Source organism: Grammomys surdaster, unplaced genomic scaffold (assembly GCF_004785775.1).
Source record: "Grammomys surdaster isolate TR1022 unplaced genomic scaffold, NIH_TR_1.0 125807, whole genome shotgun sequence".
Taxonomy (NCBI): domain Eukaryota; kingdom Metazoa; phylum Chordata; class Mammalia; order Rodentia; family Muridae; genus Grammomys; species Grammomys surdaster.
The window spans coordinates 736,887-744,527 of NW_021620638.1; the positions used below are offsets into that span (position 1 = coordinate 736,887).

General features: G+C 39.8%; 1 protein-coding gene across 1 annotated transcript in view; it reads right to left on the reverse strand.

Annotated features, from left to right (window-relative positions):
• Positions 1-7,641, reverse strand: part of Aoah (acyloxyacyl hydrolase) — a 217,728-nt gene that overhangs the window by 111,217 nt on the left and 98,870 nt on the right. The gene's annotated exons all lie outside the window — the stretch shown is intronic.

A 7,641-nucleotide genomic window follows, 5' to 3' on the forward strand; every position in this document is an offset into this window, starting at 1 on the left:
CATACACATTTATACACACATACTCACATACACTCATATACACACACACTCATAATATACCCTCACACATATTCACACACATATACACATTCATACACACATACATTCACATACAAATTCACACACACAATCACATGTACACACACACACACACACACACACACACACACACACTCAACACACCAGGCACAGACACACATACCACAGTCAACACTGGAGCCAGCCGCTCCTGTGTAATAAGGACTGACCTCGATGGTTACAGTCTCCTTGTTCCTGACTCTGTGATCCTGAGATAGTTGGGGAAAGGTGTGAAGATCTGAAAAGATCATGTCTCTCTCTAATTAGGAATGATAAGCTTCAGGTTTTGCCTCCTGACTTTGCTTGGCCATCTCTTTATGGAGATGGTATACCATGTTGCAAAGAGTAGAGAAAAAGAAAGCATTCTCACATACTAATCCTTTGTCCTGAGGTAAGATGACAAAGCTCAGGTTTATCACCAAAAGAGCTACCTTGGGTCCTCTGCACCTTACAGCTCTACTGCTGATATTCTGTCCCATAAACAGTAGCATGACTGAGGGTAGAATGTTGGATGTTGGCACAGTTGTCTGCCATGCTGTCTACATCCCAGAAGCCACAGGCCTTAATGCACACTGGAGGAAATTGCTGGTGCAAGCCGGGACCACTGGTGTCCTGGTGAGAGAACGATGCTTATGGGAAGTTTCTTCTCATTGTCTAAGCAGAAGAATGAAGCAACAATTTCCTTCAAAGCCAGGAATCTTTATCTTCATTGCTCCTTGTTTGCATAGTTCCTTAAAATGGGAGTGCTGGGACAGGCTGAGAACATCCTAGATCATTGGTTCTCAACCTGTAGTCATGACCTCCTTGGGGTGGCATATCAGATATCCTGTGTATCAGATATTTACATTATGAGTAATATAACAGCAAAATTATAGTGATGACATTACAACAAAATAATTTTATGGTCTTGGGTCACCACAGCATAAGGAACAGTATGAGAGGGTCTCAACATTCGCAAGGTTGAGAATCACTGTCCTAGGAAGAGCAGAGAGGCCATGCTGTCATTGATGTAAGTATTTCCATGTAAGCACTTCAGGCTTGTGAGAAAAAATGATCTCAAAAGAAACTGACCTGAATTTCCAAGCCTCTGGTGATTTGTAAGGATTTCTTTCATGTTTCTATGTAATTATCTACTATTATACTTGAATTTGTGTTTGTAAGTTGGTTTCTTTTTTTCTCCACAAGGACCCTCAAGTCATGTAATTTTTTTTTCAGTTTTATTTCCTTCACTTATTTGTTTGGAGGATTTTTTTTTCTTGGCTTTTAAAAGGGAATTTATTCATCTCCTCCAATTGTTTGTTCTTTCCTGGTTTTCTTTAAGGGATTTAGTAATCTCTTTAAGGTCCCCTATCATCGTCATAAAATTGGTTTTAAGGTCATTTTGTTGTGCTTCAGCTATGTTGGAATATTCAGGACTTGCTGTAGTAGGACAGTTGAGCTCTGGTGGTGACATATTGTCCTGGCTATTGTTGATTATATTTTCTTTTTTTTTCTTTTTCTTTTTTTTTATTGGATATTCTATTTACATTTCATATGTTATCACCTTACCCCATCCCCCACCCACCCGGGAACCCCCCATCCCCTTACCCCTCCTCCTTCTTCTCCGTGGATGTAACCCCCACCTACCCCCAACCACTCCCACTTCCCCACCCTCAAAATTCCCACCCCCTGGGGCGTCCAGCCTTCATGAGGTCAAGGATCTCATCTTCCACCTGTGCCCTGCAGGGCCCTCCACTCTTACATATTCAGCTGAAGCCCTGGATCCCTCCATAAGTGCTCCCAGGCTGGTGGTTAGGACCCTGGGAGCTGTGGTTGGTTGGTATTATTGCTCTCCTCATGGTGCCACAAACCCTTTCAGCTCCTTCAGTCCTCACTCTAACTCCTCCATTGAGAACCTCATGATCAGTTCAATGGCTAGTTGTGAGCATCTGCCTCTGAATATGTCAGACTCTTGAAGGCCTCTGAGGAGACATCCATATCAGGCCCTTATCGGCATGCACTTCCTGACTTCCACATCAGCATCTACCTTTGGTGACTGCACATGGGATGGATACTCAGGTGGAAAGGTCTTCAAATGGCCCCTCCTTCAGTTTCTGTCCCTCTCTTTGTCTCCATATTTGCTCCCTTGAGTATTTTGTTGCTCCTTCTAAGACCTGAATCACCCCCACTTGGTCTTCCTTTTTTATGAACTTCATGTGGCCTGTGAGTTGCATCTTGGGGATTTCAAGGTTCTGGGCTAATATCCAATAATCAGTGAGTGAATACCATGTGTGTTCTTTTGTGATTGGCTTACTTCACTCAGGATGATAATTTCTAGTTCCATCCATTTACCTAGGAACCTCTCGAATTCATTGTTTTTAATAGCTGAGTAATAATCCATTGTGTAAATATACCACATTTTTTGAATCCATTCCTCAGTTGAAGGACATCTGGGTTCTTTCCAGCTCCTGGCTATTATAAATAAGGCTGCTATGAACATAGTTGGGCATATGTCCTTGTTATATGTTCCAGCATCTTCTGGGTATATGCCTAGGAGTGGTATAGCTGGATCCTCAGGTAATGCTATGTCCAATTTTCTGAGGAACCGCCACACTGATTTCCAAAGTGGTTGCACCATCTTGCAGTCCCACCAACAATGGAGGAGTGTTTCCTCTTTCTCCACACCCTCGCCAGCATCTACTATCACCTGAGTTCTTAATCTTAGCCATTCTGACTGGTGTGAGATGGAATCTCAGAGTTGTTTTGATTTGCATTTCCCTGATGACTAAGGACACTGAACATTTCTTTAGGTGCTTCTCGGCCATTCAAGTTTCTTCCATTGAAAATTCTTTGTTAAGCTCTATACCCCATTTTTTAATAGGGTAATTTGGTTGTCTGGAGTCTAATTTCTTGAGTTCTTTGTACATATTGGATATTAGCCCTCTATCAGATGTAGGATTGGTAAAGATATTTTCCCAATTTGTTGGTTGTCGTTTTGTCCTATTGACAGTGTCCTTTGCCTTACAGAAACTTTGCAATTTTATTAAGTCCCATTTGTCAATTCTTGATCTTAGAGCATATGCCATTGGTGTTCTGTTCAGGAACTTTTTCCCTGTGCCCAAGTATTCGAGGGTCTTCCCCACCTATTATATAACCTATTATAGAAACCTTCTATTAGTTTCAGTGTATCTGGTTTTATGTGGAGGTCCTTTATCCACTTAGACTTGAGCTTTGTACAAGGAGATAAGAATGGATCAATTTTCATTCTTCTACATGTTGTCCTCCAGTTGAACCAGCACCATTTGTTGAAAATGCTGTCCTTTTTCCACTGGACAGTTTTAGCTCCTTTGTCAAAGATCAAGTGACCATAGGTGTGTGGGTTCATTTCTGGGTCTTCAATTCTATTCCATTGATCTTCCTGCCTGTCTCTGTACCAATACCAGGTAGTTTTTATCACTATTGCTCTGTAGTACAGCTTGAGGTCAGGGATGGTGATTCCTCCAGAAGTTCTTTTATTGTTGAGAATAGTTTTTGCTATCCTGGGTTTTTTGTTATTCCATATGAATTTGAGAATTTCCTTTTCTAACTCTGTGAAGAATTGAGTTGGGATTTTAATGGGGATTGCATTGAATCTGTAGATTGCTTTTGGCAAGATGGCCATTTTTATTATATTAATCCTGCCAATCCATGAGCATGGGAGATCTTCCCATCTTCTGAGATCTTCTTCGATTTCTTTCTTCAGGGACTTGAAGTTCTTGTCGTACAGGTATTTCACTTGCTTGGTTAGATTCACACCAAGGTATTTCATATTATTTGCAACTATTGTGAAGGGTGTCATTTCCCTAATTTCTTTTTCAGTCTGTTTATCTTTCATGTAGAGGAAGGCTACTGATTTGTTTGAGTTGATTTTATAACCAGCCACTTTGCTGAAGTTGTTTATCAGGTTTAGGAGTTCTCTGGTGGAAGTTTGGGGGTCACTTAAGTATACTATCATATCATCTGCAAATAGCGATATTTTGACTTCTTCCTTTTCTATTTGTATCCCTTTGACTTCTTTTTGTTGTCTAATTGCTCTGGCTAGGACTTCCAGTACTATATTGAATAGGTAGGGGGAGAGTGGGCAGCCTTGTCTAGTCCCTGATCTTAGTGGGATTGCTTCAAGTTTCTCTCCATTTAGCTTGATGTTGGCTACTGGTTTGCTGTAAATTGCTTTTACTATGTTTAGGTATGGGCCTTGAATTCCTGATCTTTCCAAGACTTTTATCATGAAGGGATGTTGAATTTTATCAAATGCTTTCTCAGCATCTAGTGAGATGATCATGTGGTTTTTTTCTTTGAGTTTGTTTATATAGTGGATTACATTGATGGATTTCCGAATATTGTACCATCCCTGCATTCCTGGGATAAAACCTACTTGATCATGATGGATGATTGTTTTGATGTCTTCTTGGATTCGGTTTGCTAGAATTTTATTGAGTATTTTTGCATCGATGTTCATAAGGGAGATTGGTCTGAAGTTCTCTTTCTTTGTTGGGTCTTTGTGGGGTTTGGGTATAAGTGTAATTGTAGCTTCATAGAACGAATTGGGTAGTGTTCCTTCTGTTTCTATTTTGTGGAATAGTTTGAAGAGAATTGGTATTAGGTCTTCCTTGAAGGTCTGATAAAATTCAGCACTAAAACCATCTGGTCCTGGGCTTTTTTTAGTGGGGAGACTTTTAATGACTGCTGCTATTTCCCTAGGGGTTATGGGACTATTTAGATGGTTTATCTGCTCCTGGTTTAACTTTGGGACCTGGTATCTGTCTAGGAAATTGTCCATTTCTTCCAGGTTTTCCAGTTTTGTTGAGTATAGGCCTTTGTAGTAGGATCTGATGATTTTTTTTAATTTCTTCAGTTTCTGTTGTTATGTCTCCCTTTTCAGTTCTGATTTTATTAATTTGGATACTGTCTCTGTGCCCTCTGGTTAATCTGGCTAACGGTTTATCTATCTTATTGATTTTCTCAAAGAACCAACTCCTGGTTTTATTGATATTTTGTATTGTTCTTTCTGTTTCTATTTGGTTGATTTCAGCCCTGAGTTTGATTATTTCCTGCCTTCTACTCCTCCTGGGTGTATTTGCTTCTTTTTGTTCTAGAGCTTTTAGTTGTGCAGTCAACTTGTTAGTGTGTGCTCTTTCCAGTTTCTTTTTGTAGGCACTTAGAGCTATGAGTTTTCCTCTTAGCACTGCCTTCATGGAGTCCCACAAGTTTTGGTATGATGTGTCCTCATTTTCATTGAATTCTAAAAAGTCTTTAATTTCTTTCTTTATTTCTTCCTTGAGCAAGTCATCATTGAGTAGAGAGTTGTTCAGTTTCCATGTGCACGTGGGTTTTCCATTGGTTTTGTCATTATTAAAGACCAGTCTTATTCTGTGGTGATCTGATAAGATGCAAGGGATTATTTCAATCTTTTTGTATCTGTAGAGGGTTTTGTGACCAATTATATGGTCTATTTTGGAGAAGGTACCATGAGGTGCTGAGAAAAAGGTATATTCTTTTGTTTTAGGATGAAATGTTCTATAGATGTCTGTTAAGTCCATTTGGTTCATAACTTCTGTTAATGTCAAAGTGTCTCTGTTTAGTTTCTGTTTCCATGATCTGTCCATTTCTGAGAGTGGGGTGTTGAAATCCCCCACTATTATTGTATGAGGTGTAATATGAGTTTTGAGCTTTAGTAAAGTTTCTTTTATGTATGTAGGTGCCCTTGCATTTGGAGCATAGATGTTCAGAATTGAGAGTTCACCTTGGTAGATTTTTCCTTTGATGAGTATGAAGTGTCCTTCCTTATCTTTTTTGATTAATTTTGGATGAAAGTCCATTTTATTTGATATTAGAATGGCTACTCCAGCTTGTTTCTTGGGACCATTGGCTTGGAAAATTGTTTTCCACCCTTTTATTCTGAGGTAGTGTCTGTCTTTGTCACTGAGGTGCATTTCTTGTATGCAGCAAAATTCTGGGTCTTGTTTGTGTATCCAGTCTGATAGTCTGCGTCTTTTTATTGGGGAATTGAGACCATTGATGTTAAGAGATATTAAGGAAAAATGATTGTGGCTTCCTGTTATTTTTGCTATTAGAGGTAAAGTTATGTTTGTATAGTTATCTTCTTTTGGGGTTGTTGGAAGATTACTTCCTTGCTTTTTCTAGGTTGTAGTTTCCCTCCTTGTGTTGGTGTTTTCCATCAATTATCCTTTGAAGTGCTGGGTTTGTGGGAAGATATTGTGCAAATTTGGTTTTGTCATGGAATATCTTGGTTTCACCATCTATAGTGATTGAGAGTTTTGCTGGGTATAGTAATCTGGGCTGGCAATTGTGTTCTCTTAGGGTCTGTATGATGTCCGTCCAGGCTCTTCTGGCTTTTATAGTCTCTGGTGAGAAGTCTGGTGTAATTCTTATAGGTCTGCCTTTGTATGTTACTTGACCTTTTTCCCTTACTGCTTTTAGTATTTTTTCTTTGTTTTGTGCATCTGATGTTTTGATTATTATGTGATGGGAGGTATTTCTTTTCTGGTCTAGTCTATTTGGTGTTCTGTAGGCTTCTTGTATGTTTGTGGGCATCTTGTTCTTTAGGTTAGGGAAGTTCTCCTCAATAATTTTGTTGAAGATATTTACTGTCCCTTTAAGTTGTGACTCTTCATTCTCATCAATACCTATTATCCTTAGGTTTGGTCTTCTCATTGTGTCCTGGATTTCCTGGATGTTTTGAGTTAGGAGTTTTTTGCATTTTGCATTTTCTTTGACAACTGTGTCAATATTTTCTACCGTATCTTCTGCATTTGAGATTCTCTCTTCTATCTCTTGTATTCGGTTGGTGATGCTTGCGTCTATGACTCCTGATCTCTTTCTTAGGTTTTCTATTTCTATGGTTGTCTCCTTTTGAGCTTTCTTTATTGTTTCTATTTCCATTTTCAGATCCTGAATGTTTTTGTTTAATTCCTTCTTTGTGTTTTCTTGCATTTCCTTAAGGGATTTCTGTGATTCCTCTTTAAGGGCTGCTATCTGTTTACTTGTACTCTCCTGTATTTCTTTAAGGGAGTTACTTAATTCCTTCTTATAATCCTCTATCATCATCATGAGAAGTGATTTTAATTCTGAATCCTGCTTTTCAGGTGTGATGGGGTGTTCAGGGCTTGCTATATTGGGAGAACTGGGTACTGATGATGCCAAGAAACTTTGGTTTCTGTTGCTTATGTTCTTGTGCTTGCCTTTTGCCATCTGGTTAGCTCTAGTGTTGCCTGCCCTCACTGTGTAAGACTGGAGTCTGTATTTCCAGTTATCTTGCTTGTTGCAGAGCTCCTCAGAGTCCAGATGTCTCTGTAGTCTTATGATCCTAATCTTGGTGTCTGCTGCTCTGAGTGCAGTGGCTCTTCGGCTGCTCTGAGTGCAGTGGCTCCTCTAGGATGACTCAGGAGTCAGTATCTCCACAGGACAGGAGTAGATCAACTCAGTGTCAGCTGCTCTGAGTGCAGTGGCTCCTCGGCTGCTCTGAGTGCAGTGGCTTCTCTAGGATGACTCAGGAGTCAGTATCTCCACAGGACAGGAGCAGAC